At 38.7% G+C, this 22,272-nt stretch overlaps 1 long non-coding RNA gene and 1 pseudogene across 2 annotated transcripts in view; one reads left to right on the top strand and one right to left on the bottom strand.

Moving 5' to 3' along the window:
• Nucleotides 1-624: 624 nt before the first annotated feature.
• Nucleotides 625-22,272, top strand: part of LOC122917598 — a 48,623-nt gene continuing 26,975 nt past the window's right edge. Inside the window, exons 1-3 of one of the 2 annotated variants that reach the window (XR_006386410.1) lie at nt 625-781; nt 5,051-5,140; nt 7,526-7,612. This is a non-coding gene — a long non-coding RNA (uncharacterized LOC122917598). Of the gene's footprint in view, nt 782-5,050; nt 5,141-7,525; nt 7,613-22,272 lie in introns of those variants that run through there. The other variant, XR_006386409.1, reaches the window with a different exon arrangement.
• LOC122917881 lies at nt 3,247-3,342 on the bottom strand (annotated as a pseudogene).

Below are 22,272 nucleotides of genomic sequence, written 5' to 3'. Positions count from 1 at the left end.
TGCTCTTCTAAATATAAGGTCACAGAAAGATGGATAGAAAAAGACATACTAGCAAACTAATATTTTAATTATATTAAAATCAGATGAAATAGGATACTTTTTTATTATTTTATTAAGCTATAAAACACATACATTAAAATTCACATTTTTTTATGGTACTAGTCTGTGGGTTTCAACAAATACATATAATTTCTAATCACCACCATAACCAAGATAGCAAAGAGTTCCATCACCCACTTCCCTCCCTAAATATGCCATTGTCCTAGCCCTTTACAATCGACTCTTTTCTAGTAGCTTGTGGAAATCACTGATCTGTTTTATGTCCATATAATCTTGCTTTTTCCACAATGTAATATAAATGGGATATAGGATATAGACTTTGAGACTGACTTCTTTCACTTAACATAAAGCATTTAAGATCTGTCCACACTGTTGTGTATTACTTATTCATTTATTTTTATTCTGGTAGTATTTTGTTATATAGATGTACCAGAATTTGTTTAACCAGTCCCTAGTTCAAACATTTGGATGGCTTCCAGTTTTGTGCAATTACAAATAAAGTCACTATAAACATTCACATATAAGTTTTTGTGTGAACATAAGGTTTCAGTTCACTTGAGTAAATAGCTAGGAGTGGGATTGCAGGGTTGTATGATAAATGTATTTTTAACTTTATAAGAAACTGCCAAATTGTTTCCTAAAGTGTCTGGGCCATGTTGCATTCCCACCAGTAATGTGTGAAAGTTCCAGTTGCTCTGCATCCATGTCAGCAATTGTTAGGGTAAGTATTTTAAAACATTTTATCCATTCAAGGAGGTGTGTAGTGGTATCTCACTGTGGCTCTAATTTTCATTTTCCTAATGACTAACTTCCCTAATCTTTTCATGTGCTCATTTTCCATTTTGGTCAAATATCTGTTCAAATGTTTTGCTTGTTGCTTAAGGTTTCCTTTTCCTTGTTATTGAGTGTTGTGGGTTCTTTATATAGTCTAGATATAAGTTCTTAATCAGATATGTGATTTATAATATTTCTTTCCAGCCTGAGGTTTAGCTTTTCCATCTCTTAATATATTAATCAAATATATTCATTTCTTATAGACCATGCTTTTGTTTCTGTGTTTAAGAAATTATTATGAGCTCCAAATAGCAAGAATTATTTCCTTGTTTTTTTGAGACATTTTACAGCTTTAAGTATTAGACAAACACCTATCATTTATTTTTAGTTAATTTTTTTGCATAGATATGAGGTATGGACCAATGTTTATAGATATATATATTTTGTATAGGAGTATTCCAATGGTTTCAGCATGTCTTTTTTTTTTTTTTAAGACTTCACTTTCTCTGCTGAATTACATTTGCCCATTTGGACAAAATCAGTTGTCCATAGCTAATTTTGGATTCTATTGATCTTTTTATCTACCTTTTTTCAATACGACACTGTTTTGATTTCTGTAATTTTATAGTAAGTCTTGAAATCATGTAGAGTGACATAAATATGATGTAAAATAGAGACCTATAACTGATTAATGAATTGAAAAATTCATCCTGCAAAAATTGTCACCTTTTTCCACATTAGTTTTATGGCTAGTAAAATACCAATAATATTTTCCTTTTATTGATCTTTCATTTTTTGTTTTTGCCTTTTTAAAAAGATTTTATTTATTTGGGAGAGAGAGATAGTGAGAGAGAGCGAGAGCATGAATGGGGAGTAGAGGGAGAAGCAGGCTTCCCACGAACAGAGAGCCCAATGTGGGGCTTGATTCCAGAACCCTGGGACCATGACCTGAGCTGAAAGCAGACGTTTGACTGAGCCACCCAGGTGCCCCAAGATCTTTAATTTTTTGAAACATAATAAATTGCTTCTAAAATGTTTATATGAAATTAAAAGGTCAAAAATTGTCTGGACAACTGAAGAAGTAGAAAATGTTAGGGACTTGCCTTCCCATTTATCAAAATTATTACAAGGGTACAATAATTAATAAACTATATTACTCACACAGGCAGAGACAAATAAATGAATGAAACAGAGTAGGTAGAAATTCCCAGAAATAGACTCAAACATAAACAGACTGTTACTATGACAGAGGGCATTGTAGATTATTGGGGAAAAGATGGACATTTCATAAAGAAGTTAGGACAGTTGGCTATTATATCTAAAAATGAATTCAGGCCCCTCTTCATACCAGATATAAAATTGAAAGCAGGTTGATTAAAGATTTTGAGCAAATACAAAATATTAAATCTGCTATTATGCTGAATATCATTACAAATTTGAGGTTGGGAAATTTTTCTAAAGCAAGTCAGAAAGCTGCAAAAATCAAAGAAAAGGATAGATAATTTTGATGATACCAAGATTAAGAACTCTTTCCCGAATGAAAATGGAAGGATACTTAAAATAAAAAACACACACTTGGATAAGGTATTACAGCACATATAACTAACAAAACACTCATGTCCTGAACACTTATATAAATACCAGCTCTCAGGAGAATAATGGGCAAACCTCTTATATATGCATTTCACAGAAAATATGTATATCCAATAAACATGGGAAAAGTTGCTCAACCTCAGGGAAGAGTAAATGAAAGCCACAATGTATCATCTTTACATATCCACTAGTAGAGCAAAACTGTGAACCATTGTTGTGGCTAATCTTTGGTGAAGATGTGGCTCCGTGTTGAGTGCTCGTGCTTTATAGCTGAGCATTGGCACAGTCACTTGAAAATAGTGTGGCCTACTTAGTAAAATTCAGACTGAACAATCTAGTCCTACTCACACGTGCAAGAATTCTTGCAAATGAGCATCAGAATACATGATTCGTAAAAGTATTATTATTTTATTATTACTATTATTTTAGTATTTAAATTCAGTTAAACAACATAGAGTACATATTTAGGTTCAGATGTAGTGTTCAATAATTTATCAGTTGCATGTAACACCCAGTGCTCATCCCATCATGTGCCCTCCTTAATGCCCGTCACCCAGGTACCCCATCCCCCACCCACTTCCCCTCCTGCAACCCTCACTTTGTTTCTGAGAATTAAGAATCTCTCATGTTTTTTTCTCCCTGTCTGATGACTTCCCATTCAGTTTTCCCTCCCTTCCCCTATGACCTTCTGCACTGTTTCTTATATTCCACATACGAGTGAAATCACATGATAACTGTCTTTCTCTGATTGGCTTATTTTCCTCAGCATAATACCCTGCAGTTCCATCCATATCAATGTAAATGGTAAGTATTCATCCTAAAAATATGGAACACTTCTCGAACATGTTTGTCATCCTTGAGCAGGGGTCATGCTGATCTATCATTCCAATTGTAGTAAATGTGCTGCCTAAGCAAGCATACAGAAACATTATTTGTAACAGCAGAAAACTAGAAACAACTTGAGTGTCCATCAACAGTAGATTGTTTAAATAAATTATAATACATACAACAGAATATCCTACAAAAGTGAAAGTGAATAATGATAGCCTTGCATAGCAACATGCCTGAATCTCAAAATTGTAATACTGAGAAAAAAAAAATTACCAAGAGTACTGTTTATGTGATTCTATTTGTATGATGCTTTGCAACAAGCAGAATTCAACACGCTAGGGCACCTGGATGGCTCAGTTGGTTAAGTGACTGCCTTCGGCTCAGGTCATGATCCTGGAGTCTCATGATCGAGTCTCACATCGGGCTTCCAACTCCATGAGGAGTCTGCTTCTCCCTCTGACCTTCTCCCCTCTCAAGCTCTCTCTCTCTCAAATAAATAAATAAAATCTTAAAAAGAAAAAAAAGAAAAAGAACTCAACACTCTATTGCTTAGGATACATATATATGATACATACATGAAGAAAATCAAGTCAATAATTACCACAAATGCCATGCTAGTGCTTATTCTTTTGGGTAGTGAAGATAATATGATTGAAGAGGAAGATTCAGAGGCTTTAAAAATACTGTCATTGTTCTATTCTTTAACCTGGGTAGTATTCACAAGGGTGTTTGTTTAATTATTCTTTGAAAAACCACATATTTGTGTACATAGGCATACTTTATAAAAAAAAAAAAGGAAGGAAATAGTCTGGTCAAAATTTGACATCCATTCATAATGTAGCAAAAATAAAATTACTGCAGATACCATTCTTGACGAAAAAAAAGAGAATTGTGGGGGCACCTGGGTGGCTCAGTAGTTTAGACGGCTGCTTTCAGTTCAGGTCGTGATCCCAGGATCCTCAGACTGAGTCCCGCATGGGGCTTCCTGGTCTGCGGGGAATCTGTTTGTTCCTCTGCCCCTCGCCCTGCTCATGTTCTCTCTCTCTCTCTCTCTCTCAAATAAATAAATAAATAAATAAACTTTTAAAAAATTGCGGCATTCTCTTTTAAGTAAGTTAGACAGTTATGCCCAGCATAATTATTTGTATTCAATATTGTTTCAAAAGTCTTGGACAAATCAGGAAAAGAAAAATCAAAACAAGTAAATATTCACAAATTAAAAAGGAATAATAAGCCAAAGCATCACTATCTAAAGGTCATATGATTATTTTCATAGAAAATTTAAGTCTACTAAAAAACTATTAGACCTAATAAGAAATTCTTCATAGTTCCTGGATATAGGATTAATATAAAAGATAAATAAGATTTAATAGAACATTAATCATTTAAAATATATCATTTCTTTTCTTTAAAGATTTTACTTATTTATTTGATAGAATGAGAGACAGATCACAAGTGGGCAAAGAGGCAGGCAGAGAGAGAGGGAAAGCAGGCTCCCTAACGAGCAAAGAGCCCGATGGGAGGCTCGATCCCAGGACCCTGAGATCATGACCTGAGCCAAGGGGAGAGGCCCAACCCACTGAGCTACCAGGTGCCCCTAAAATACATCATTTCTAATGTAGTTAAATATTCCACTCAGAAGAGTAATGAGTAAAATATGTACAAGTCCTTCTGTATGGAAAATTTAAAATGTTGTGGGAGGATCTAGAACAAAATTAAATAATAGATACACTGTTTTTATGAATAGAAAGACATCATGTTCAAGATAAATTCAGTTTTCTTATTCTGACAGTGTTTTCATAGGACACTGATACTGACATTGAAATTCATATGGAAAACTAAAGGGCCAGAGGGATCGGAGACGACTTCAAAGATTGAGAAGGTGCAATTTTCTCCAATAAATTTAGAGTTTTACCTTTAGAGTGTAAACTACTTTTCACCTAGTGTCACCTACATTGAGATTCTGTCAGTATGCATTCTCCTCCATGGATCCTTCTCAGCTGGCAAGTTTCCTTCCATATTACTCCATTGCATTCTGCACTTATCTCTATCACAGCGTTTGTCACAGTGTTTATCAGAACCGCACTGAGGTCTGTGTTCACTCCTTTATCTCCTTCACTTGCTATGAGCTCACCTTTGTACAATCTGATTCCCCCATGGTGCCCGGTTCATAGGAGAGAGTTAATAGATATCAACCCCTTGCGGTCTTGCACTGTCATTATTATTCCATGGTCAGAAGAGCTAATTGTTACCACTACATTCTCACCTAGTCCACAAGCTTTGGCAGAGGACTTGAAGGTTTGGTTATCGTCCATACTCAATCAACCTCCTGGGACTCCATTTTAAAGTCGTTTCTGAAAGTAGCTACGTGTGACTACCTTCCTGTATTCTCTCATGTTGAGTACAGACATGGAAAAGCATGGATTACAGAATTTCTCACCTGAAAAGGACCTTAGGTTATATTCTTTCCCTGCTCCTTTTAAAGATGAGGAAACAGGGACCCAGGGTGTTCATACAGATATTCCATTTAAAAATGCTTTCAATTATAATTTATTTTTGCATAATATTTCTACTTTCTGACATGCCTGAAATTAAATGAATTGAAATCTTGAAGGATGATTTGCGATTCTGACAATGAAGAAGCCAGGAAATTGATAATACAGAAAAGTATGTAGAAGCTAAAGAGATAATCGAGTGCAGTCTGTGATTTTTTAGATATTTCACTATTATTTCTTTTTATCCATTACCCTATTTTAGAACATACATTTATCCTGTTAAAAGTAACTAGGAATTGGAGGAACATCCTTAGGGGAGTGTTCAAGAGAATTTCAGTTTTTAATCGTGGAACTGAAAATAAAAATGTTCTGTATTTGTGCTCAAGCCAGCCTAAGGCAGTTGTTTACATTTAGCAAAGAGATACCTAACCTTCTGACTTGGACTTCGGCTCTCTCTTGCATTAAAGAATAATTCTGAATACCATTATTTATTTCCTTTCGGTGTCTTACAAGATGAAAAGAGAATTTGAATTCTATGTCTCTTGACTAGCAGAAAACTCTGGTGTTGCTTTGCGATTTATACATCCTGTTTGTATTCTCCCACATTCTGAGCAGGTTTTCTGTTTGCTTATACGGTATCCCCTTCCACACCTACAAACCCTCCTTGTTTTCCTTTTTTTTTAATGTAATTGTAGCTTACCTATTTATCAATCAATACCACAGCCAATATATTTCATTTTTTTTTTTTTACTGATATTCTTTGGAGGAAGCCTTTTTAGCGATAACATAATCAACTGTTAACTTGAACAGAGAAAGGAAGAGTTATTTAAAATTTCTTCAGACCTGTTATTTATTTATTTATTTGGGGGATGGAGGTGGGGGAGAGAGAGAGATTGAGAGGGAAGGGGCAGAAGGGGAGGGAGAAAAAGAATCTTAAGCAGGTTCCATGTCCAGGGCAGAGCTGGGTCGGGGAACTCAATCTCACAACCCTGAGACCATGACAGGAGCTGAAATTAAGAGTTAGGCCCTTAATTGAGCCATCCAGGCACCCCCAGACTTATTTTTAAGTGGAAGCTTTACAGGCAAAAGATAGGCTTGGCGTCTTTATCTCTGGGAAAGCAACTTCAGTGACAAGAGATAGTTTAAACGTTTTAACAACCACAACATCACTGAAAATAACAGGGCTTTGTTATTAGAAGTTAAGGTATAGATCTTTAAAGTGTACGGTCAAAGGAGCTCGCAGAGTAAACATGCAGTACTGGTCTTATCATACGTGATCAAAATCAGTGCGGACAAATTGTGTGTTGATGTGAAGAGTAGCCAGGATTTGGAGTGTGCCATGATATGAAAAAAGCTGATGGTCTTTCCCAACAAATGGGAGACCGGAATGCTTTCTCCCCAGCGGAGGCCACAGGCAGATCATCACTGGAGAAGTGTTCAGACATGTTTGTCCTAGGGAAAGAGCCACTCTTCCTCTTACTGCTTTAGAGAGGAATGTGGGAGTTTGGAGATTTATTTAGCTTTTAAGAAAGAATCGGCATTACATCGAGAAAGATGATTTAATGAGCCTATCTGCCATACAAATTATAATAATTAACCGAGGGTGACATGAAATTAAAAACCCAAGAACTAGAAAACGTAGGCACACTTTCATGTATAAAAGACTGTGGCTCCATTACTCCAGTTTTTCTAAAAGTCTGCACAGGGTAGGTGAGAAATACGACTGCATGAATAATTAATTTTCATCTATTTTCCTTGTTTCTCCTCAACAGGCAAAATTCTTCCTGTAGCTTACCAACATCATCCCAAACACATAAAAGAGCATTTTTTAAAAAGCCAAACCTTGTTGTTCCAAATTGAATACACGCTTGACTTTTCCTATTCTCATCTTCATTTTGGCATCATTTGTGCAAAGTCAGAGGCAGAAGTGGAAAAAGAACTATAAAAACAACACGCTCTTGCTAAATATTCATCCTCTGTAAAGGGATTAGAAGCAAAACCTAAACCAAAGAGGGGGCACACTCGACAAGGTGCGTGGCGTAGTCCTGATATATTTTGGGCAGGTTGTGAGTGCTTTGGGTAGGAGATGGCAAGAGAAGGGCTATTTCTCTTCGCTCTCCCTTTCATAGAATTTCAACAGCAGATTCATATTTTTGGATGGTGTTCAAAATGTACAAAATCAAAAGATTGATAACCTAAGGCCCATCACCTAGAATTTCATTTCATAAGCCTTGCCTGGATTGATGATTTTGAAATGTACTTTTGCTGACCCATCACTGTTTCTTCTCATCGGTTCAGTTTACAGCAAATGGGTGAATTATGTATTATTATTTATTTTATTTTATTTTATTTTATTTATTTGTCAGAGAAAGAGAGAAGAGAGAGAACACAAGCAGGGGAAGCAGTAGGCAGAGAGAGAAGCAGGCTCCCCACTGAACAGGGAGCCCAATGCGGGACTCGATCCCAGGACCCTGAGAGAATGACCTGAGCCGAAGGCAAACACTTAACTGACTGAGCCACCCAGGCACCGCATGAGCCACATATTAGAATTAGTAGTACATTTTACATGTCTTACAAGATTAATAAGAGGTTAATCTTATTCATGTTTTAGACTTCTTGATGCTTACATGTTTTAAATCATACTCCAAATACTCCACAAAATATATCTAATTTTAGATCTTTTTCATGTTCTGAATACAAGGACATATTATTTCCTACCAGCTTGTCCCCAAAGGCAGGACACTGCTCTGCTGTCCTGTGCATAGAAACAACATCCAGGAGGCAGAGGACACAGAACTGCCCTAGGCAGATGACAGTTGTCTTCTTTGGTTTATTGGTTTATGTATGTATTTATTTATTTATTTTACCACACTCCTCTCCGCTTTCTTCCAGCTCTCTCAGAACTTTCTCTAATTTTCTTACATGCGATGTAGCACCCACCAGTCTGACGAAGTCACTGCAATTGTTTTAAAAACCTTCCCTTGCCCAGTTCAAATTGGCTTTTAAAAGGGTTTTTGACCCTTTAAAGAAAGAGAGAGAGAAAGAAAAGAAAGTTGACCTAATTCAAATCATAAAGAGCAGAGTCTGGTTTTGATTGTTGAACAAATTATTTCAGCCCACTGATGATGGGCTGAGGCCTGAGCCAGACTCGTGGCTTTTTTTGCTTTCCTTGTTTTTCTGTTCTAGCCACAGAAGTCACACGGTCTTAAAGAGAAGGTTCTCTGGACATCTGTGATACGAGGACTTTGAGTCCTTTGGTCTAGAGGACACAGGAACAGATAAGTTTCTATTTAGAGTAATTAGAGTAAGTAGTTAATTAAAGGCTTCTTGGACCCTAAGCACAGAGAACAGGCTGAAACAGCTCTGCTGCCTTGGGCTTGAAGCGCTGCCCTGTGAACATCAGACAATCCTTACGCGAGGAAGGTGATCCTGCTGGGGTCTCTCTAGGTGTGAAAAGTGAAACTACCTTGGGGAGTAGATTAAGCAAGAGTAAATGGCAATGCTTCATTGATCGCGAGTGTATGTTGTGTGTAGCTAGCTATTGGAATTTCTTCCAATCTTTCTCTAAATTGTATTTTTCATAAGCAATATTAAGCAAGTTGGTAATTCAACAGTAGTTTTTATCTCTACATTGACAGTTACACCCCAGAGGAGTAAGGCTAATCTCCTTCACTTTAAATTCTTTGAGACCCTTGACATTTGATTTACCGTTTACAGACACTGGGTAGGCTTTGCTGGAAACTAGCCATTGGGCTAGTTAGCATTTAGGGTGGCTGATGTTCTATCCAAGGCACCGTGACGTTGGAAGAGCCATGGAATTGCTCCAATTTAAAGTCTTGGTGGGAATGTGTGATTTGACTATGATTCTGCATGCAAATACTCTGTGCAAAGGGAAAAAGTCAAACCACAAAGAGCAGGTCCTTCTTTTCTTTGTTTGATGTCCCTTTTGTAATTGTTTGCCCATTCTTTTGCACTCATTTTTTTTTTTTTAAGATTTATTTATTTGAGATAGAGATAGAGCACTCACACATGTGCATGTATGGGGCAGGGCAGGGGGAGAGGGAGAAGCAGGGTCCCCACTGAGTAGGGAGACTTACTTGAGGCTCGACCCCAGGACCCTGAGATCATGACCTGAGCCCAAGGCAGATGTTTAACAGATTGAGCCATCCAGACACCCCGTCTTTTGCATTCACTTCTGCAGACCTTGTGGATGCCTCAGGTCCTTCCTACCCATCTATCCTTTGCTCTAGTGTTAGGTGCTGTCTGGACCAGAGCTAGTTCTCAAGCATGGGCTGGCCAGAGAGCAAGGAAAAGGAGGAGGCAGGCAAAACCTCCTTTTTCTCTACCTACCACTGCATTTGACTCAACTTTAGTATTCCCAGTGAGCAGGGCATGTCAGTTTTTTCATGGACTACAAGTCTCCTGGCTGAAATGATTTTGAGGGGTAGAGGGAGAAACACAGCATACAGCACCATGTCTGAGCCATGACATGTGGGGAGAAGGCATAGCTCTTGCACCCTAAGGTAACAGACCTCCCGTGCTCCTGGAAAACAGGAGAAATAGTGAATCAACCCCAATCCCAACTGACATACAAGACTGATGGAATATCCATCCCAGAGCAGATATCTGTAATTTTGCTGTGAAGCAGTCTTGCCCCATTTAGTGCAGGAGGTATACGCCTCTACCAGACACAGTAACCAGAGATAGTTCTAATGGTAGCATGTCCAACAATTATTTTCTTTATTGAATGAACATCAAGTGGGTAAGGCAACATTTAAAAGGCCAGGCCGAAACCTGGCAGTGCTCCGAGCAGCAACCTGGCAGAAGGCATTATCACTGCTTGGAACCAAAGACATCAAGTGAGTGGCATCAACCACCGAGACGAGAGGGGCTGCCAAGGCAAGAGTGCAGCAATGGCGCCATTATTGTGATGAGGAGAGACTGGTTGTTAACCAGGTTAATGAATACGGCAATGAAAGTTTGTGATTACCTCCAGGCCCATCCCAACCTGAATTTCTGCCCTTCTCAAACTTCCACCAAATTAGACTAGAGAACAGAAGATGCTAAAAGAACTAGGGTTCTAGCATTTATTCTAATGGGGGTTTATCTGACTCTTCTTTTGCCTTTCTGTTGTTTCCTTACCCATACTCCTTCCTGTTCACTACCTATGGCTTCATTAACATATCAATTACCTAATTTCCTTAAAAGGAAGAATTCGAATCAAAAATTCATGCTGGGGCAACCGGGTGTCTCAGTTGGTTAAGTGGCCGACTTCAGCTCAGGTCTTGATCTCTGCTCATGTCTTGATCTCGGGGTCTTGAGTTCAAGTCTCACGTTGGACTCCACACCAGGCATGGAGTCTACTTAAAAAAAAAATAAATACAAAGGAAAATTCTTGCTGCTCTCTCAAGCCATGTTTTTTTCAGTTGTTAAGTGACCATTATAAATGATCGTAATAACAATACCAACTTTACAGAAATGTTGCAGAAATTAAATATAATAATATACATAGGAAGGTCAACACAGCAGATGGTAGCTAACAAAATTGATTATATCTTTTGTGTGTTATCAAACTTGTATTATTTCATGTGTGTCTTTTCTCATTACTGGTTGCCAGTGGAAAAACCAAGAATGGAAGTGTGCTGAGGGGTGGCAGAATGGAGTGATAATTTATTGATTATCTAGTCCGTGCTAGGTGCTGCTGGAGGTAAAGAGGTACAGCAGGAAATAAGACCCAGTCTCCAGTTGATTTGGGGTCCTCATTTAAAGAAGCTTACCACTAAAAATAAGACTTTTCATAAAATGCTTACAAACCAATAATCAGGGAAAGTCGAATAGAATGGAAGATATTTGGCATAAACAGAAAACGACTTACGTAAAACCAAATGAGGATCCTTATTTACCAAGTAATAAAATAAATTTACATTTCGGAAACGTAAAGTACAGGGACTCCAAGTATTATGTTAAGCATTACCAAAAGAAACATATGCAAAAAGAACTGGTAGAAACTGAGGGCAAACAGTCCCCCTTTCCGATCAGGTATGAAGCAAGTATTAAAATATGTACTGATAGCTGGAGAACAGTTCTGATTTGACTGCAGATACTAAGTAAGGTGTGGAAGCACAGATGATACTTCTGCAGGATAAATGCTTTCGAATAATCTTTATTTGTACATAGTGATATAAACAAGAGTGTGGACTTGGAAGCCAAGACATTACCTGAGTCCGTGTCCTTTAAGACTTTGAGGAAATTTACTTAACGTCTCTGACTCAGTTGTACAATCTAAAAAATGGGGTCATAATAATAGGAAAAAATCATTGCGAGTATTAAATACATATAGCCTTGTATGGTGAAAGGTACCTAGTAGAGTCAATAAATACTAGCTTCCCTTCTGCCTCTCCCTTTCTTTCTCTATCTGCTCCCATTTTCAATCACCCCACTTCTGCAATACCCCAGAGAAGACAGAACAGCTGCTTCCTTCCTAAAGAGGAACTAAAACAAAATCCCACCAGGACTGGATGAAAATAACACTTTCTCTCACATATGATGAAATTCATCCTTGAAGACAATTGTTGCAATCCATTCATTGAGAAATAATCCATTTTCACATGGGCTGATCTGACCTGCTTGAGCTCAAGAAAAAACAAAAAAATTCTTCCTTGTATCTAGTGGGCTAATCTGTGACTCTATAAAAGTGAGTGTTCTAAAAGCACACTGCTCTATTTCCTTCAAATGAGTTTCACCATGTAAAATGAAATTGTCTTAAAGTTTAGTAAAAAGAGCATGCTTTTATAAACTGTTCAAGGGGCCTTAGTTCTAAAAATTATTATGGCATTGACTATAGTTTCTCTTAATTGACAAGTATAGACGCTGAAACGGAGTATTTGCTATTGGGATCGAGTTACTTCTTTAAGAGTATAGATATAATTATAAGGAAAAGTCGTAAAACAAAAAAAAGGAAAAGTGGTCAAGATGTGTGCACGTGCATGGGTGCATGTGTATATGTGTGTACGTCTTCAAAAAAATTCTTCGGATTTTAATTCAGACGGAATGGAGGGGGTGGATAGGTATGCTGGATTGAAAAGCGACTGTGTTCAGCACCTACTTCAAAAGAGTAATGTCTTCATTTCCTGACACATATTTGAGAATCGTGTCCCCACATATGAAAAGGAGAACTAGAACCGTTTATATGAACTTCAAAAACAAAATGCATGTGTGCAAGTGAGTGTGCGTGCGGTATGTGAGGTGTGTGTGTGCCTGTGGCGAGAGAGAGAAAGAAATAGAGTGTCCTGTTCCAGGTGTGGGCCTTTCATTTTTCCCTTTCTCCATATTTCTTGGATAATCCCATCCATCTCTATATTTGGACTATTAGGCTAACAAATTCCTAGCTGTAACACAAACTGAATTCCATCATCTCTATTTGCTAGCCACATTTTTACCTCCAACTCCACATGCCTAAAGTAGAGCTCCTGTGTTTTCCTCCAAAGAAACTTCCTGACATTACAAAGTCAGAGACTTTGTGCTGGAAGGAAAGTTCGGTTTACAAAGCCCAACCTCCCACAAACCGCACTGTAATGTTGCCCAAGCAACTTTGCACTTAGTCCTCTGTTTACATTTGCAAGGCGGAGGACCTCATTATTTCACCAGGTAACTCATTACATTAAAAAAAAAAAAAAAGACAAGACATTACCTCACAAGAAAACCCTTTTTGTATGTATGTCTACTAGTAGTTAGGAGACAACCACACAGACGGCTGCTTGGCCTCAACTCTCAGCTCTGCTCCTGACTTACTAGATGTGATCTCAGACTTGTCACCGAGCTTCCTTGGGCTTTGACTTGTCGGCTTCTTTGTAAAATTAGGCTAATAACAGTGTCCATCTGAGAGGGTTTTTGTGAGGAAGCAATGACCTGATAGATACTAAATCTTTAGCATGTTGGCTGGCCCAGAGTAAGTGCTAAGTGACTATTAATATTGTATTATTACGATTCTTACTAGAAATACATCACTCATAAAGGCATAAAGACTTGTGGGACCCATGTGCCCACCATCTAGCATAAGAAACAAAGCATAGCTAATATAATCCCAAGACTTGGGTTATATTAGCTATCTTTTTCTAATACTCCTTTTTTCTGCTGACCTCTCTCCCAGATTTTGTGTTCACCATTCCTACGCATCGCTTAGGAATTGTGCTAAATAAATGCATATACATAAACTGAAGTGCAGAGTATTGGGTTACATGTTTCTTAACTGCTCATAAATGGTATCATATGTGTATACTTTTGCAACTTGCTTGTACTGCTCAGCAATATATTTGTGGGGTTTAGCACTGTGGATAAAGCCAGATCTAGATCACTCATTATCACAGTTGTATTTTATTTGATTGTATACATATATCACATTTTACTTACTCAGTTCTCTGTTGTAAGGCACTTAGGTTGATTTCAAATTTTTTTTCCTATATAAACAATGCTGCTAGTCTAGTAGATCATTGGGTGGCAAAGAACCTGTCTTACACTTTTCTAAAATTTGTCTCCATACAATGTCCACACACTGTTTCTATCTCTCCCTTGTAAAACCATACAGGATTCTCACATGTCTTATAGATTCAGGTCTTCCAACTGTGATTTAAAAATGAGCTCATGTTCTATTATATAAAAACTCTCGTTTATTGACCCCATTTTACTTATTACCTTTTGAAATTATATAACCCATGCATGCTTGTCATAAAAATTATCCCAACAATATGAAAGGGCATGAATCTAAAAAGTAGAAATCTCTACCCTCCACCACTTGTGAATGATTCCTGCCCGTTAGAGTGTGGCGAACATTTTCCCAGTCGTTTCTAGGCCTGCCCCCATATATTCAAACATACATGTGTTCTCATGGTCTAGCATCTCAGTCTGTCTCCTCTTTTTTTTTTTTTAAGATTTTATTTATTTATTTGACAGAAATCACAAGTAGACAGAAAGGCAGGCAGAGAGAGGTCGGGAGGCAGGCCCCCCGCCAAGCAGAGAGCCGATGCGGGGCTCAATCCCAAAACCCTGAGATCCTGACCCGAGCTGAAGGCAGAGGCTTTAACCCACTGAGCCACCCAGGCACCCCTCAGTCTGTCTCCTCTTATAAGGACCTCAGTCATATTGGATGAGGGTTCACACAGCTAATCTCATTTTAATGTAATTTAATTATCTCTTTAAAGCCCCAAGTACAGTCCTATCCTGAGGTGATGAGGGTTAAGAGTTCAACATAGGGATTTTAGAGGCAATTGTTGAGTTTTAATAATGTCTATAGGCTTTTTTAAAAAAAATTATTTATTCATTTTAGAGAGAGAGAGCACAGAGCGGAGGGGCCGAGGCAGGCGGAGAGAAAGAATCTAGAGCAGACTCCCACCACTGAGCACAGGGCTTGATCTCAGGACCCTGAGATCATGACCTGAGCCAAAACCAAAAATAGGACACTTAACGGACTGAGCCACCCAGGCACCCCTGTATACAAGCTTTACATGAGCATTTACACTTTAATTACTCCTTTATAAATGTTGTATTCTACATGGAAATTATTCAAGAGTCTCGGTCATACATTGGGCTGTGGTACAGGCTGACTCAAGTTAGCAGTAGTTTGAAATTCTTAGAGCTTGCTTTTGCAAAGTTTATTTCTCCAGCCCCTGTTGTACAATATTTCCCTGCATTTACAGAGCAGATGCAAAATAAAGACTGAAGGTCCAATGATTGTGAACATGAAGTTATAAATCTTAAGTAACTTTCATAACTAATGGTTAGGAAAATTCTTAAAACCAAAGGATAAGAACATGTATTTAAAATTATTTGACTTAATGTATCTGAGAGCTGCTAGAATCGAAACCAAAGATATAAACAGTATTGTAATATGTTACCTCATGTTACTTTATGTGAAAGAGACTTTTTGAAATTAAAATTTAATAAAATGTGTTCTTGGATTAACTATGCATAAAAATAGATGGACAAATTGGCCCACTCTGTATATTGAACATGAAGATATAAAGATGAATTTTGACAAAGCCAACGATGAATTAACACTATTTAAAGTTTAAGGGGAGTGTCTGGGTGGCTCAGTTGGTTAAACCATTGCCTTTGGCTTAGGTCACGATCCTAGTGTTCTGGGATCAAGCCCTATATCGGTCTCCCTGCTCCTTAGGGAGCCTGTTTCTCCTTCTCCCTCTGCCTGCCAATTTCCCAGTCTCTTTGATCTCTTGTGCTCTCTCTCTCTGTGTCAAATAAATAAATAAAATCTTAAAAAAAATAAAGTTTAAGGAAAAAGCTGTAATATTATTATTCATTCCTACAATAGACCCATATATAACTATAAGCTTTTGTAACTTTTTCTAAAATGTTTGTTAATGTTATGAAAAAGATTAAAATTATTACTTTTTATTTTATATTAAAATATTTATTTTCTTTTTCTTTGTCTTCCTGTAGGTATGTTCTGACCAGTATTTTAATTCATTTCATAAGTATTGCATAAAATAATTTTGTCCTATGTAGGATGATACTTAAAACAGGGCCCAAGAAAGTAAATAAATAAAAAGAATAAGAGAGGATCCATTCTTCATGTCAGATATATTAGTTTTACCACTGCATCCAGTTTACCTTGTCCATTTTTCTTCTTTTATTCATTATTTTTAGAAGATGAGGAGGTGCAGAGGGAGAGAGAGAATCCCAAGCAGGCTCCACACCTAACGTGGAACCTGACACAGGGCTCAATCTCACGAACCTAAGATCTTGACCTGAGCTGGAATCAAGAGTTGGACGCTTAACCAACTGAACCACCCAGAGTCCCCTCTTGTCCGCTTTTCCAAATACATTTGTTGGCTGTGTCAGTTATCAAGCCCATTTTCTCCACAGAATGATTAGAATCAGAATCTCATCTTATGCTTAACACTATAAATAATTATGACAGTTTCATCAAACAAAAATATTTTTATGAAGAGTGCCATGGTGCTAGAAAAGTACAATAAAAAATCGTCATGCTTATTACGCTCAGTAACCAAACATTATGATAACTACATGCCAAGCACTAGTCTAGGAGGAAAAATCCAAAGAGAGGTAAATACATGTTGTCGTTATTACTACTACTACTACTATTATTATTATTCTCCAGGACCTTCTAATCTAGTGAGGGGATAAAATATGAGCAGATGAGAGAATAGGGTGCATTGGGGAGACCATCTGTACAGCAACCAACGATATGGGTAGAGAACAGGTTTTATCACTTCTAGCCAAGTGGGAAATCACTTACCTTCTCTATAATATGGGGATGATATTTTATTATGTGTATAGTGTAGCTGGAGCATATAGTAGGTATCCAATGACTGTAGTTAAGCATGAAAAAGTCATAAGAAATAAACATGGAGGGGCGCCTACGTGGCTCAGTGGGTTAAAGTCTCTGCCTTCAGCTCAGGTCATGATTCCAGGGTCCTGGGATCGAGCCCCCCATCAGGGTCTCTGCTCAGCAGGGAGCCTGCCTCACCCTCTCTCTCTCTTTCTCTCTGTCTGCCTCTCTGCCTACTTGTGATCTCTGTCAAATAAATTAAAAAAAAAAAAGGAGAAGATAATTAAAAGTTTGGTGCAACAATAAATAATATGGCCCTGACGAAATTCCTTAAAGAAGATACATATGGTAGAAGAGTTCCAGAAGGGAAAGAACATTTTCCATTGGGAGATCTTGACAGGTTTAGGCCCAATGCTAGATTCAGAGCATGCACTGGGGAGGTGGAAAGGCATGAGGGCCTGGAGGCACCAAAAAAGCTCTGATTCAGCAAATTGCCCTGCAGGAATGGTCTTAACTTCCTAGTCGCACCTCCCAGCTAAAACAGCATCTTTTCAATGTTAAATGACAAAATCTGGACAGAAATGCTCAAATACTGCATACGTCCTTTATTTAAAATACACAAAAGTCAAACCTCATCCATGGTATTACAGACTGGGTAAAGTGTATCCTTGTGAGAGAGAACCAGAGCTTGTCACGTTCAGTTCCTTGAGGAGAGTGTTGGTGACATGGATATCTTCTGTTTCTTAAAATTCATTAAGCTACATTTTTATTCGGGCACTTTTCTGTATACAGAATACTCTTCAACACAAAGTTCAAAATACATAAAGTTTTACTTTACAATTTTTGAAAACCATAAGGAATATGGGGAAAAATTAAGAGAAACAAATCACCTATGATCCCGAAATTCCAAATAACTACTGTTAACGTTTTGTAATAGCTGCCTCACTCTTAATTACAATCATCCTAGTTACGCTATTTTACAGCCTCTTTTTTGTCGTTCTCACTAAGCAAATATAAGCAAGGAGTTTCCCATGTCAAGAGAATTTTTTTTTTGAAAACCCAATATATGGATATACCATAATTTTCTTAGTAAATCTCCTATAGTTTGAAAATTAGCGTATTTATATTTTTAAATATTTAAATATTGCCACAACAAACTCTTTCATCCATAAATATATTACATCTCTCAACATCTGAGATCAATTTCTGTAAGTGAAAAAGGTTTTGATACACATTTTTCAATTTCCCTTCTAGATTTGAGCTCATCCCACTCCCATCCTCAGTAATATTGAGAATATATATTTTTTTCATCTGTACATTTCGTAGTTGAACACGCTGTTTCTTTCAAATGTTGCTTTTTTTAGTCCTGAGCTTGATACTTGTTTTATGTTATTAGCTATCTCTGCTTCTTTTCTTGGAATGCCGCTGCCTACCCTTGGCCAATTTTCTGTTTTTTGTTTTTTCTTCCTATTAGAGAATTTCACTTCTCTCAGACTTCTCGAAACTTTGCAGTCTCATGTTGTCCCAACTTAATAGTTTGTTCAGATTAAAGCCCAGACTCGACTTGCTTTATGAACTAAGTTACTTTTCACCCACTGACTCTTTGGCATATGACCCCATTTATGTTTCTGATTTGAGTTGTTAAACTTATTTCTGGGTTTTAAAAGCTGATAATAAGCAAACCTGCCGTGGACAAGACAGTAGCTCTTGGTGGTAGAAGCAACAGAGATTGAATATAAACTCCCCGAGTCTAAGGTCATGGAACAAACCTAATTTTCGCTACCATTTCCCCACAATCACAATACTTGTGTGCCTTAAATGATAATTAACATTGGTGACCCCAGTGTCGTAGCATCATAGTTTTAATAGATTGAGCTCTGTCTAGTTTGGGTAGAGCATCTGGCTTATAGATGAACTTGCTATTTCTATTTTTTCTAAAGCCTGTAAAAACAAACCAACATACTTTATATTTCTCCCTTTGCAGTAATGTCCATTAGGGGGTGAAAAAAAAACAAACCACAGCGTATTTTCAACCAAGCACAGATTGCCTGCTGTTTCCTCTTGTCAGGGTTTGCTCTCCCTCTATCACAGTTGTGAGAAGGCTGTGTGTGATCTGTATTTTTGTCCTATCTCCCTGAAAGATGACTTTCACATTCTGCAGTGTGGGAGGACAGTCACTGACGAAGTCCATGCTGAGAACGGCTCAGCCGTGCGGGGCAGCGGAGGGGGCCGGTGTCTTTCTGTTTTAGTCTCCATTTTTACCGTGCCCTGTGGCAAGCCTTAGTTCTTTTCCTCTGTTGGTCCTGAACCCTTACCTTCTTCCTTTTTTCTTTCGGATGCCTCTATTGTTTTTCTCAGCTGTGACTTGGGGTGGGCTTAGGGAGCGATGTTGAAGGATCATAGAGCTTTTGAGGGAACGTGAATTGCGGGTGGCACCGAGTCCCGTCTGTTTTCTCATCGGAAAGCAGCATTTCAGAGAGTTGAACTGGCACAGAGTATCGGCAAAGACACGCCGAGTTCAGGAATATTCCCGGTTCCCAGGCCCTGGCTCTGCAGAAGTGGGGTTTTCTGAAGAGGGGGCACTTGGAGAGGGAGGGGTGGAGAGGGCACTTGCAGAAGCAGATGCTCCTGGCTTCAGAAGGAAAGCTGCTCAAATCAGAGTTCAGCAGTCTTGCAGACAATCCACAGCTTTGGAGAGAGACAAACAAAACACAGTCTCTTAGTCCGGCGCATAAATGTAAGAGGCTGGTCTTAAGTGTGTGTGCAGGATTCTAGTGGACTAAAAATGTTAGGCAGAGTTAAAGTGAGGCATTGTTTAGGTTTTAATGAAGGCCACCAATTTTTAACAACAGAAGTTCTGTTGCTGAAAACCCCCCTTCCCGCCCCCCCTCCCCCCTTCCCTAACACTCGGTTCCTCTGCCCCTGCACCTGCTTTCATTTTTGGCTTCTTGGCACTGATGTTCACAGAGACATCAGCTGGCAGTGGCAAACCGCTAAAAGCTCCCCTGCAACGCAGCTCGGCAATTGCCAGCCATTTATCCACTGGTGCGTGCCGGCTGAATGTAAGGTCTCCCTTTCTCCCTCTGACCCCAATCCCCTCAGCCCCCCAGTTTTGCTTCCAAATGACGGTACACGTTCCAAGCCAAGCAGTGGTCTGGCCCTTTGAGTCTCCATTAAGTGTGGCCGCATCTTTATGCTGCATCTATTTGCTGCGATTATCATATTTTGATCCAAAGGGCGTTGCAGAAAATTTAGACGACAATACTATTTCTTCTATTCAATAAAGAGCTGCGGGCCCACAGGCTCATTCCTTTCTCCTCAGCAGATGGTGGGATCGTTTCTTGAGGTCTCTTTGACTCGAAACAGCCTTTTTGTTTTTGTTGCTTCCTGAGAGCCAGTTGCCCCAAATTCATGGAATAAAGACATCCACTTTTCAGTTCCAGCTAAGCCCCAATAGATAAATACTGACTTAGAGTTGGGCTGACGGACAAGCTAGAAAGGCAAAGGGGCTGCTGGAAGTTAAGTATTCAGCACAAGGCTTTGCAGTTTCAAAAACGATGGCTTTAAGTTCCCCATTCAGCACAGCAATTCAGGCTGTATACTGAGAAAGTGTGAGAAATCTGTGAGAAATTCGACATATATTTATTTTTCTTGGAAATTAGAGAATATCTTCACAGTGTACACTCTGAAGGGCTTTTGTTTTGTTTTGTTGTGTTTTTAATGATCTAAACCATCTGGGGAGTTGATAAAGAATGTGATTTTCACAAGCTGAGCTAGCAAAGCCTATTGCTAAATCCCAAACCTTTATCCAGCCTACAGATAAAACCAGGGTGGGAGAGCTTCCCTTCCAGCTCCAAAATACTAGGATCCCACTTATGCCAAATGCTTCAGTCTCTGGGTGGTAAGAAAAATAGAGAACTGACTAAGGGAGCCTGGCCCAAACATTCAGAAATGTATGGTAGTGTGTTTTTGTTTTTTGTTTTGTTTTTCGTTTTGTTTTGTTTTGTTTCCCCTGAAGACTGGTGGAGGTCATAGATTTCCAGAAAATCTGTCTGAAAACTGAGCCAGCGTCATATTTTATCTAATGCCTTCTTGGTCTTGTTTGCTTTAGGGACGAGAACTAGCACTTGCAAGAATGTTTTAACTACCTATCTTTCAAACCTAGAGTCTGTCTAAAATCTGTCTTACCAGACAGAGCCCGGAGAAGGCATTACAGGGGCTGTTGACTCTGGTGGTCACCTGACAACAATTGTGATCTTATATCAGTAGGGGTGTGTACATGGGGTTTGTGACATCTGACCAGTTAGGAGCGTCAAGGCTTACTACATGAGCATTTAATTCAGCAATGTGGTCAAGACAGAGAAATCAGAGGGGCGTCTGGTGGCTCCATTGGTTAAGCATCTGACTCTTGATTTTGGCTCAGGTCGTGATCCCAGAGTCATGACATTGAGCCCCGTGTTGTGTTCTGCACTCAATGGAGAGTCGGCTTCTTTCTTCTCCTTCTCCCTTTTCCCCTCCCCCTGCCCTCTTTCTCTCTCTCAAATAAATGAATAAATAAATCTTAAAAAAAAAGTAAGATAGAGAATCAGAAAATGTCTTCTCAGGAAAGGACCATACACTGAAGATACAATCGTGTCATGGCCTTCAACTTAACCCTCTCCCCACTTCTCGTTTTCTGGTTATCTGCCATAGGGGTACACGAGATCAAGCTGGAAAGTTCTCTCTTTGTGTTCAAGTACATGCATGCTCTAAGTTCTCATCTGCTCATAGTGTGTGCAAATGTCTCTAGAGTCTGATAGTATTTCCAAGCCTTGGTTATCGGTCACTACTCTCTATGAAACCTACATGTTAAGCAATCAGTCGATCAATGTTTCATGTCTATCACGTGCTGCTAGCCCATACTTTACTCAAAAACAACAGATTATGTCAGAAGTATCTTTTACAAGTGACTCTTAATCTCACGAAACAAACTGTGGGTTGCTGGGGGAGGGGGGTTGGGAGAAGGGGGATAGGGTTATGGACATTGGGGAGGGTATGTACTTTTGGGTAAATTGGAAGGGGAGGTGAACCATGAGAGACTATGGACTCTGAAAAACAATCTGAGGGGTTTGAAGTGGGGGGGGAGGGGTGGGAGGTTGGGGTACCAGGTGGTGGGTATTATAGAGGGCACGGCTTGCATGGAGCACTGGGTGTGGTGAAAAAATAATGAATAGT

The sequence above is a fragment of the Neovison vison genome, chromosome 9 (genome assembly GCF_020171115.1).
Source record: "Neovison vison isolate M4711 chromosome 9, ASM_NN_V1, whole genome shotgun sequence".
In the NCBI taxonomy this organism is placed as follows: domain Eukaryota; kingdom Metazoa; phylum Chordata; class Mammalia; order Carnivora; family Mustelidae; genus Neogale; species Neogale vison.
The sequence above is the reverse complement of the archived record's forward strand: the minus strand, read 5'-3'. Positions and strand labels throughout refer to the sequence as shown.